The sequence below is a fragment of the Ixodes scapularis genome, unplaced genomic scaffold (assembly GCF_016920785.2).
Source record: "Ixodes scapularis isolate PalLabHiFi unplaced genomic scaffold, ASM1692078v2 ptg002850l_1__unscaffolded, whole genome shotgun sequence".
Classification (NCBI taxonomy): Eukaryota; Metazoa; Arthropoda; class Arachnida; order Ixodida; family Ixodidae; genus Ixodes; species Ixodes scapularis.
This window is the reverse complement of record NW_024610273.1, coordinates 220,629-232,019: the sequence shown is the minus strand read 5'-3', so window position 1 is coordinate 232,019 and position 11,391 is coordinate 220,629. Positions and strand designations below refer to the sequence as shown.

Here is an 11,391-nt window from a genome sequence, read left to right as displayed (position 1 = left end):
CAGATATTTAAATTGAGAAACTTTAGTCAGAGGTCGGTTATCACATTCGTACACAAATGAAAAACGTTTTTCTTTCTGTTAGTTATCATAGAAAAGACTGTCTTGTCACAATTAATTTTGATTCTCCATTGCTCACACCATTCTTTTATTTGCTGTAAAGAGTTATTTAACTGTACCTGATCATGGTGACGAGAAACATTTGTATACAACAAGCAGTCATCTGCGAACAAGCGAACAGTAACATTAGGCCCTACCTTTTCCGCAATGTCGTTTATATAACACAAAAATAATACGGGCCCCAATACAGACCCCTGGGGAACGCCGGAGGGTACATTTACAGTAGCTGAATTCTTTTTGTTTACTTGCACAAACTGTATTCGATTTGTGAGGTAGGCTTTAATCCACAAAACAATGTTTTCATTTACCCCCAGGTTTTATAATTTATGAATAAGTTCAAAATGAGGTACCCGATCAAAGGCTTTTGATAGATCTAAACATATCGCGTCAATTTGCCCTCTATTATTAACAGCTTCGGCAAAGTCGTGTACAGTTTCAGCAAGCTGTGTTACAGTCGACAGCGACTTTCTAAACCCATGTTGGTTAGAAAAAAATATGTTTGAATCTTCAAGAAACCTATACAGCTCCTTAGACACAATGCGCTCAAGTTTCTTACAACAAGCACACGTCAGCGATATTGGCCTATAATTTTTAACTGAATGCTTATCTCCCAATTTGTGCACTGGTACGACTCTCGCTGTCAGCCAGTCCGAGGGTACTAGATGGCGCTCTAAACGTTTACTGAAAATAACGAATAGGTATTTGGACACCCACTCCGCGTAACGCTTTAAGAATGCGTTGGGAATTTCGTCTGGTCCCGGGGATTTTTTTGTGTCGATCTCTAATAGTAAAGCAAAAATACCCTGCTCAGAGATAATCAGATCTGGCATAGCCGAGAGCCGCGCGCCTCTTATCTCTTCAACGCTTTTATGTGTGTTGTCACTATCTACAAAAACAGATTGGAAAAAAGTATTAAACAAGTTTGCCATTCGAGCGGGATCAGTGATGATACGGTCATTATCGGTGACATATTCCACACCCACCCGTGACGGCGCGAGATGACACCAACATTTTTGTGGTGATGTCTTCATAAATTCAAGCATGGATTCTGAAAAATACTTTTCCTTCGCGTCCTTTAGTTTACATTTCAGGGTACGCGATAGTTCTTGAATAAGTGCGGTATTACGAGTTTTTTTCTTTCGGCTGCGGGCTATCTTACGTTTGAATTGAATTATTTCTCGGGTCACCCACGGGTTTTGTCTTGCCACGCGCTTAACACTCTTTGGAACAAATCCATCCAGACAGTAGAGAACTACACTTTTAAATTGATTCCATAGTTTATTTAAGTCTTCCACACCCTCCAGAGAAGAAAGTTGTAATTCGAAATGGTCGAGAATACTAACGTCATCGGCTTTGTTCAAGTTATACACTTCCGTGGTTAAGCACTTTGCGGTTCTGCACGTTGTTGCGACTTTGCAGGATAGTAACACCATCTTGTGATCTGACAGTCCATCTTCAAGGCTTACTTTATAATTTGTCAATTGTTCAGAGACAAAAATTAAGTCAAGTATAGAACTAGATGACCCAGTTACTCTAGCAGGTTCTTGAACCACCTGCACGAGATCGTTACAAAAAGCAATGTCCAATAAAAGTCAGCCATTGTTGGTTTCAGTTGGTCCTGGTTCTAAGTCATCCCATTTAACTACGGGTAGGTTAAAATCACCAGCAATTATCATCATGGAGTGATCGGTCACATTTTGTTGTAGGTAATCATGAATAGCCTCCAGAAACGCAGTTGGGGAACCAGGAGCTCTATATACTCCACCAATCACATAGGTATGTCCACGAAACGTCATATTGCATCACAAGCTTTCAGTGTCAGCGCAGTCGGCCATCAAGATGCAGGCTATGTTATTCTTATAGATAATAGAAACTCCACCTCCACGGGGATCCTCTGTCTTTCCTGATTATTTTGTAGGATGGCGGAAGAAGCTCGGAATCACTTATCTGGTCGTGCAGCCAAGTTTCAGTAACAACAACAATATGTGGATTATGTACTAAAAGTGGGTGCTCCGGTTCATCCACTTTTTTAACAAGGCTTTTCGCGTTCAAATTAATAAGCCCGAGGCATTCTTCCTTCTCAATGTTTGATCGTCATTTATTTCCCGACCGTGAACCCCGTGAATCTGTGACTTTTTCGCGACAGCCAACAGCATCATTCCAAATAAACGTCTTGTCACCGATCTGCATCTTATCGTGTACAAGCTTCACGCGTAATCTTCGGGACCTTTCTTTACTTGCACTTTGCCAAAGATTCCGTCTCTTGTATAAAGTAGCATGCGAATAATCATTGGACACCGATATCTTTGACCCTTTCAGCTTCTTGCAATTCTGGAGTACTTGAACTTTTTCATTGTAATCATACAGTTTCATGATGACAGGCCGACATTTACCTTCATTTTTTTTCCCCCCAAGTCTATGAATTCGCTCGACCGTGTTCACAGTCACGCCCAGCTGTTGTTCAAAAACGTTCACTAATTACCTTAGTTTTCAAGTCATCTGTTTCGCTGCGAGTTTCGGTAATACCAAATACTATTAGGTTGTTTCTTCTAGCTCTATCTTCAAGATCTGTTATTTTAGTCTGTTGGATGTGAACTAGTTCTTCTAACTTTTGAACCGTTCCCCGTAGCTGGACAATATATCAATTGCTCTTCTGAAGGGCGTCTAGAGCCGTTTCAAGGCGGGTGATCTTTGCAGCCATTTCGTCCTGTCTTTGTTGGGACGTAACCTGGCGTTCCTTCACTTCTTTAATTTCACTACTCATTTGCTTTTGATTTTCATGAACTTGTTTAATCTATTTTTCTAGTGTTTATCCGGGCCCGGATTTAACTCAACGTCCCCAGAAAGAAGCAGGAATAAATTGTCCTGACACTGCAAGGCACAGGCAAAAACACTCGTGGGCACGGCAGAACAATAATACATCGGTTGTCAGATTTGAAGCACATGCAATCGCCTTCACTAACCTGTTGTATCACGAAAAGAAGGGGCATGTTAGATAACTTGTGGCTCGGACGGTTGCCGTGCCCACTGACGAAAGCTGCTTCGGGCCGTGCTCTTGCACCCCTCTGGCCTTGAGTCATGGTTGCTGCTTGATGTCCGTGCAATACGCCGATGCTGACGTGCGGTAGCAACGTTTGCGCTTGGTTTGACCTTGGAATTCTTGGAACGATGGTTGCCGCCTCCAACGCAGGAACGGGACATGCGGTGCACAGCAGCATCATCTGTTGTATCACGAAAAGAAGGGGCATGTTAGATAACTTGTCGCTCGGACGGTCGCCGTGCCCACTCCAAATTGGCCAAATAATACTATCTGGCTAATTGGGCCAGATAGTATTATTTATTCCGAAAAATGTGACATTTGCTTTGGCAAATTTATCCGAGTCCGTTACGTCCGCGTAAAGCTTTGTACCTCGTTATTAGGGCATAAAAAAGAAACATTGTCAAGCCTATAGTTACGTTTGCAGGACTTAGGTTCGCTGAAATTAAAACCCTTTCCATGTGGTAAAAAACACCGGTATAAAAGTCATGGCAAATCCGAAAGTTACTAAGGTATTTTGATATAAGAGCACTACGCGTAACCGTCCCGTGATTGTTTGTGTCTTGCTAGTATAACACAGTTATTCTTGCAAGATGACACTGTATAAATCCCACTGCCTTTCAGGATCGGGAGTTCTCTTTATGACTTGTTCAGTTCCCTCTATGACTTGTAGAATAAACTATTTTAGTTAAGCTCAGGCAGGATTACGCATATTGTTTGTATTTATTCGGAACAGTTGAGTATTGCTAACAAACGCTTCTGCGACATTTTTGTTTTTAAGTTCAAGCAGAGCCATCGTGCTCGTTCAACTTGCGAGAGAATGACCCTAATAATATATTCGATTCGTTTGTTTTCGCTCATCCTGGTGTTTTATGTTTCCAATGAGTAGATGGCCACCTCCTTGGGCCCATTGAATAAAACCCGTTAAATAAACGACGCTCTTTTCATCTCTCCTCCCAACCGGTAGTAAAAGAAAGAGAAAATCTCTGCTCAGCGATCTTTGAAGGACTCAAATGATCTTGTCGGCAAAAATGCAGAAGGGGCGCCATTAAAACAGTCAAAGGAAGGCTCTCTTTTTTTTCTTCAGTGACCTTCTTGCGATTAGCCGAGGAATATGGCACTCAACGCTCATCGCTCGAAGCGGATGGTCGTAAAACACAGCAGTTGTTTCCGGACTCTGCAAATTAGTAGCGGGGTCCCGGCTGAATGCCTCATTATGCTGACCACGATTCTCTTGACTCCGAATCCCGGTGCAAAAGGGCGGAATATTTTCGAGAGAATCCTAGGCTGACCAGCACGGTCTGTTTTTATGACTAAGAGGGCGAAGCTGCTTCGAAAATCTAACCGTTTTACACGTGAAAACGTTTTGGAGCATTTATAGTGCATAGACAAACCGCGTACGGTAGAAAGCTCGAACTTTGTTGGGAGGTATGCGTATGCAAAGTGATAAAGGTGGGCTCTAACTGCAGGTTGGACGTCCAACCTGCATTCAGACCCCACCTTAATTACTCAAATGCCCAACCAAGCCCTCTTGGGACGTGGGAACCGAGTAATCTGCCCCTCTCCGCTCTGCAGGTTGATCGAAACCCTTTATATATGCTCAGATATTAACTTAATTATCTGTGCCTAGTGGTGTATCCTTGCCCAAGAAATGCTGCTTGGTTGTATTGCCGAGGGTTCTGATGGATTCTGTAAGCCGGTATTGCTTCTAAGCGGTGATATTGAGCTAAGCCCTGGGCCGAATAGTGCTAAAATTGCAGGCACTTCTAGAAGATCAAAAATAAGTACTCGACAAGATTGTGCCTTACCACCCAAACGTTGGACAACTACACAGTTCAAACCGACAGGCAATTAAACGCCGTAAAAATCAACCCAAAAGTCTTGTTGGATGCAAAACACAAGTCGGTGAATGTGAAAAGGAAGTCCAGTCCCAACGATGTTGGGTGATAATGCAGCAATTTGTGTTACGATTAACGACATTTAGTTTCACAGTAGACGATATAACCTGACTTTATATGTTGTACAAAAAAAAAGCAAAGAAATTCCGGCAGAAGTAGGAGAGCGTGTCATTCAGAGATTGCTTGAAACCAAGATGGCTGTAAAAGTTTCTAGGGTCGAGATAATTTATTGCTTGGATAAAAGGAAAACTTACCCAAGGTGGTGAGTCATTCTGCGGCATTTTAACTGCGAGAAAAAAGCATCATTTTAGAAACGTGTTTGTAAGTTAAAAGACATTGACCTCGCACTCAGTGATGACTACTCTTGTGAAGTCATGAATAATGGTATACGCCCCTGTAAGTATCCACAAATTAAAAAAAAAAGAAACGGCGAGCGCTTGGTTAAGTTTTCTCATGAGAAGCTCTGTTTAGATGGTCAACCATTTATTTGGGATTCATAACTGCAAAAAGTAGTGCCGTTAAAACGTACATAACCTGCCCCCAAAACAAAGGTAGTGGTATTGTTGTAGTTGTAAATTGCAGAAATCCTAAGCAATAAAGCGTAATAATTCACTGGTTAAATTGATGTTTTACGTGCTGACGTTATCATCGGAGTTGAACCTTGCCTCGACGTATCAGTAAATGGTAGTGCAGCATTTCCTGGTTCTTCTAACGTGTATTGCAATGATAGATCGAACCACGGTGGTGGCGTTTTCGTTCTTGCGAGTGATATGCTGATGAGTACTGAGCTTTGTGTTGAAAATAATTTGTCTGAGTCTGTTTGCCGCCGTGTCACGCAGTCGGATGGTTCTAGCGGTTCTAGTTTCGTCATCGGTGCCCTTTGTCGTCATGCTACTTCCCACACAGGGGTTGTGCACAAATTGCGCATAACACATCGCACTTTTCTACAAACTGTATTCTTCTTAAAAATTATTTAGATTTACCAGAACGGACATGAGTCAATCGTACTTTACTTGGAGCCCTAATAGCAATGTATATTGCGAAATGAAAACTATGACAAATACGCTTGGCTTTTTCTAACACGTCTCATACCCGACTCCTACAGGTATGCAACTTTCTTGGTTTATTTTGTAACACCTCTTATATAGTCTCTAACGTAGGTGTTATCCCTGCGATTAATATTCACCACGCGGTCGTTGCTATCTGCGCTGTATCTGCTTGTCAATCTAAAATCATGCCTAAAAAGCTTTTTTTTCGTGAAGGGAGATTTTACGGAAATCTTTGTATTGAATTACAGAGACGCTCTTGCCTTTTGTGTGTGCAGCCGAAGACTTAAGTGTTACTGAGTTATGATTAGTATTTAAGCTGAGGATTCTTGTGCTCACTGACTCTCATGTACCAAGTATATTAAGCAGCTCATTGAAAAAAGAGAGAGAAGCCATGGATCACTGATATGTCATTCGTATGATTCTTAAACGATGGGAAGCATACGCGCAGCATTGCAGAAGTAAATCTGCAAATAATTTTCGTAGGTTAAAAAATGTAATGTCGTCATAAAAATAAAATTGAATGATTGTCGAAAGATAGGGAATTTAATGTTTAACGGCGGGCTTTTAAAATAAAAAAAAAAAGTTGTGGCAGCCCAAAAAACAGAGCGCTAAATATGAAATAGGGCTTCCCAATTTGCTGCACGAAGGAACATTAGTGACAAATATTGCTGATAAAGCTACTGCATTTCATAATTTTTTCAAGTCAGTATTTGTTTCTCGTGACCCTGTTTCTCTACAGCTTGTTGGCAATCAGCATACTACAGTGAAGCAGGTTGACCTCTCTGTTAGCGGTATTTTCAGGTTGCTTGACAATTTTGATAAATGACAAGCCTCTGGTCCTGGTAAAATTTTCCTTCGAGTGTTGCAACGTTGTTCTGGCGAAGTGGCAAAGTACCTCCGTGTTATATGCACTAAATCGCTTAAGGGGGGGAAACTACCCGGTAATTGAAATGTTGCTAACTTGGTGCCGGTTTTTAAAAGTGGAATGAAACCTTGTGTATGAAAGTAGAGGCCGATTTTACTTACCTCATTTTGTTGCAAGATACTTTAACGCTTCTAGTACTCAGCTTTAATGAAGCGCCTTAGTTTAACTGTGTTTCTGAACGATCATCAGGATGATGATCGTTCAGATCGTTTACCTTCTCATGTACGACGCAGTTCATTGAATTCTATTTTGATACCTTGAAAGAACTTGAAAACGAAGGTTGAATTGACTGCATAAGTTTAGATTTTCAAAAAGCGTTCAACATTTTATTTGGCTTCATACATCAAAAACTCGAAGCTGTAAAAATTGACATTGGGGTGATTACCTGGATTAGGGAATACTTGACTTTAAGAAAACATAATGTTGTGGTAAATAGGACATGCTCGGGCTTGCTCTTTGTTACATCTGGAGTGCTAATGTGGTCAGTTTTGTGGCCACTTTTTTTTTTTTTTTTGTTTATTCATAATATTTCTACTGGAGTTCAACCTAGAATACGCCTGTTCGCGGACGATTGGGTATTATACAGTACAGTTTCTGGTGAAGCGGATTCCACACAGCTTGTGTGTGATGTCAGAAGCAGAAAGACATAGCGCAAGAGTAATATGATCTCCTTGATTGTTAGTAAGTGCATTCACGTAAGCTATACTAAAAAATTAAAGAAATTATATTTGAGCACTTTCTTTATAGTGAACAAATCACAACAAAATCAACCTAAAAAACATACGAGTGATCTTTTCTGAAGGCGCCTTGTGGTCAACTCAAGTAAACAATGTAATTGGGAAGGCGGTTAGGTCTTTTAGATTTTTTCAAAATGTAACCTCAAACATGTCAGTAACGAGGTTCAAGAAGTCGCATATCAAGGATCGTATTCCGATCCTAAAATATGGATGCCCTGTGTGGGATTCGGTTTACAGGGTTTATTTCAATTCACTTGAACACATTCAATCGGTCGCTGCTCGGTTTGTCATGGGGACGTACGATCGCTTCTCAAGCACAACAGAAATGTAGCCAGAGTTGAACTGGGTTTCTTTGGAAGAGTATCTCAGACTACTTCGGCTTAAGCTTTTTTTATTCAATTGATCGTAATCAGACAGGAACTTCTGCTTCATCATGCTTACATCCACCAAATTAAATATTACAGCGAACAGTTCACTCTTGCAAAGTTTAACCGTATACCACCAGGAAAAATATATATAAACACTAAATTTTTGCGCGTACCACATAGAACTGGGATTTTTTATCAGCGGAGGTGGTATGCCGCGAGATTCTTGTTTTCTCTTTTAATGCAGTGTGCCCACGCAATAATGCCCCAGAGGAGCTGCGGAATTTTCATGACAAAAAGAATGAAGAAAGAATAAAGAATAACACTGAACAGATCTACAAAATTTAGTATACCGTTAGGAGGTCGGCGCAGTACCACAAAAGCGATAAATATCTTCATAATTCGCCTACGCCTGCAACTTAAAAAAAAAAATTCCTGACTCGCAACACTAGTCTTTTTGTGTGTGTGTGTGTGTGTGTGTGTGTGTGTCTGTGTCTGTGTGTGTGTGTGTGTGTTGTTTTAGGTTAGGGGAACAAGCTCAGAAGACAACGAGGGCACATCAACCAGACGCCATTACGTCACTTCCGTGACTCTTTTAAAACACGCATGTAACTTAGCCGGCCACCAGTGCCGCCTTGTCCCATGCCGTGGAGAGCGAATGAGACGTTAGTCGAAAACAACTTCGTGGCTATTGTCGATGTCGCTATGCAGCCGCCTGATGCACAAATCGAAGCTTCGTCGCTCAAGTACCGGGGAAGTGTCCTGTTTGTGTTGAAACCCGCGCATCCATCAACAAAGCCATAGTGAGCGCAGGAACAGAGGCAGGTGGTTCATGGTCAGGTGACGATACTTCTGTCGCAAGGCCCGTACACAAGGTAAGGGCCTGCAGAGCGAAGAGGAGCGAATCATTTGGTGTCCGCACGCCAGCGATGCTGACCTGCCCATTTTGTTTCACGCGCTCTTTACTGGAATGGTGTTTGAGACTTTTTTTTTTCCCGTTTAAAACTTTAGGGTAGAAAGAACAAGTGAGAAACTTTCTTGCTCAGGGAAGGTGCGGCTCTCACATAAATTATTTATAACTTGGCGCAGAGGACAAGAAAACTTTTTACGTTAGCTTTATTCTTTTCTCCGGCACGTCAATCTCCACTTAATCCAGTTACGCTCTAAATTGAACTCGCTCTTCAAAATGCTTACGAAATCCAAACACGCGCATTGGCGCGCACACACGCACACGCAACAGAACACACACACACACACACACATGTGGGAACACCAACAGTTAAAGGCGAATGCAGATTGACCCTGGTTCACAAATAGCCTTAGGAAATTAAATAATAAGTAAACGGCTTTTTGTAGAGGCTAAAAAATGTAGTCTTACTTCGCGAAGTATATTTTTTTCAGAAAATTCAAAAGTAGCAAGAGAAAGTGAAGGCTAACTATGTTAGCAAGACATACTGAAACGAGTAATAACCAATTCTCGTGAAGTTTGTAAACTATATCATGACGCTCTGCCTTGACCGTTCAACGAGCTCAACAAAATGCATACAAAGCTAGGAACGCTAACTTCTTTACTAACTATTTCGCCTTTGTGTTTAGTTAAAAAAAATTACTGCTACCACTCAATCAATTTGTAGAGCGCTTGACGTCTGCTGTGAACCCATCATCTTTAGCCTTACGGTATCTTGGATGTAATCGAAAAGCTCTCTCGAAGCTCAACCAGTGGCGATGACAGAATTTGTCTTCGAATTCTCAAGCTAACAAAATACATACCTTGCCGTCTTTTCTATCCCTTAAACCAAGAGCCACTCCACTTAAAAAGAAAACACTCCCCACCGACTGGAGAGTCCGGAGAAGATTACTTATTTTTAAGAAGTGAAACAAAAATTACTTATTTGATTGTCGACCCATATTACCAAACTGTGCCTTGCAAAATTATGGAATATGTAGCATATTCCATCATTATGAACTACTTATTACAAAATCATTAATTATGTAACAATTAACATAATTATAGGAATGGAAATTCGTGTTACACCAGCTATTTTACTCAGCTACAGATTTTGGTAACAACTTTCACTCGCCTATACTCGCTAACGTAATTTTCATTGATTTCTGAAAAGCATTCAACACGGTTTCTTGCCCACGTCACTTGTATAATATTTCTGAACTAAACATACACCTTTCTAGGTATTATCCCTTGGTTAGCTCCTGTTAAATAATAATAATAATAATATTACCATTAATACACCTACTACTTCTACTAATAATAATATTGGTAATAATTTAATTCAAGGGCTTCAAGTATATTAATATTGTATATCTTTCTTTCTTTCTTTATTTGTTTTCCTTCGGGCAGAGCCCGAAAGAAGGGCCAGTGCAAAAGGCTAAAGAAGCCTGACGTGGCACTGGTCCCTTATAAAGTCACTGGATCGGGGGAAAGTAGCGCCAAGCTGAGGAACGGCGCGGAGCGGCGCGAGGTCGCCGCCATCTTGGTCCGAAGGAGGCGGCGCGTTACGCGGTTGCATGGTTGCATGCTGCGCTTCGCTGGGAAGAATTGAGGGGGGTTCCGGGGTTTTCACGTGTGCCATTATTTTCTCGGACACTATGTCGCGTATTTTAGAAGTATGGCCAGGCAAATTTAAACAGTTGTTCTACATGCGGGAAGAAACTAAGCCAAGTTGGCCAGAAATCGAGGGCTTCGATGCCAGCATCTTGCCTCACAAGACACCCTCACGGATTGCACTTCCACCAGCTCTTCGTATGTAGAACCGATAGTTTCTTCAAAAGGAGCCAGAAAAATATTACATTTATATATTATGGCATTAGTAGCGCTGTAAAACAAAGAATGAGCAGGCTGGCTAAAAGCGCGTGAGATCAGCGCGGTATTGGCTTTTCGTTTTAGCTCTTCCTGCTTTATTCTCACACAACGGAATATAAACCACTGCCGCTCCTGTCGCTTCTTCCCGTCGATCTTATAAAAATTTTACAAAAACGATCTGCATATCAAATTACTCTGTAACGGCAAACCTCCGAGGTGCATCATGCTTAAATAACTGAAATGCTGCACGGCAGTGTGAAGTTGACTGCAGTGACAATCTTTTAAGTTTTGTGATTCCGGTACAATTAGGAAGTCACTAAATTATTATTCCTATTACCCATTCATGTCCCCCAAGCTACGAAAGAAAAAGTGAAAACACAACTCGGAAGGAAAAATTAGATGTGTATTTATTTTGCTGCATTCAATGCTAAGAACACCTCACGAA

General features: G+C 41.3%; 1 pseudogene; it reads right to left on the bottom strand.

The window, feature by feature from the left end:
* Positions 1-2,758: 2,758 nt before the first annotated feature.
* LOC120840416 lies at positions 2,759-3,365 on the bottom strand (annotated as a pseudogene).
* Positions 3,366-11,391: the final 8,026 nt, after the last annotated feature.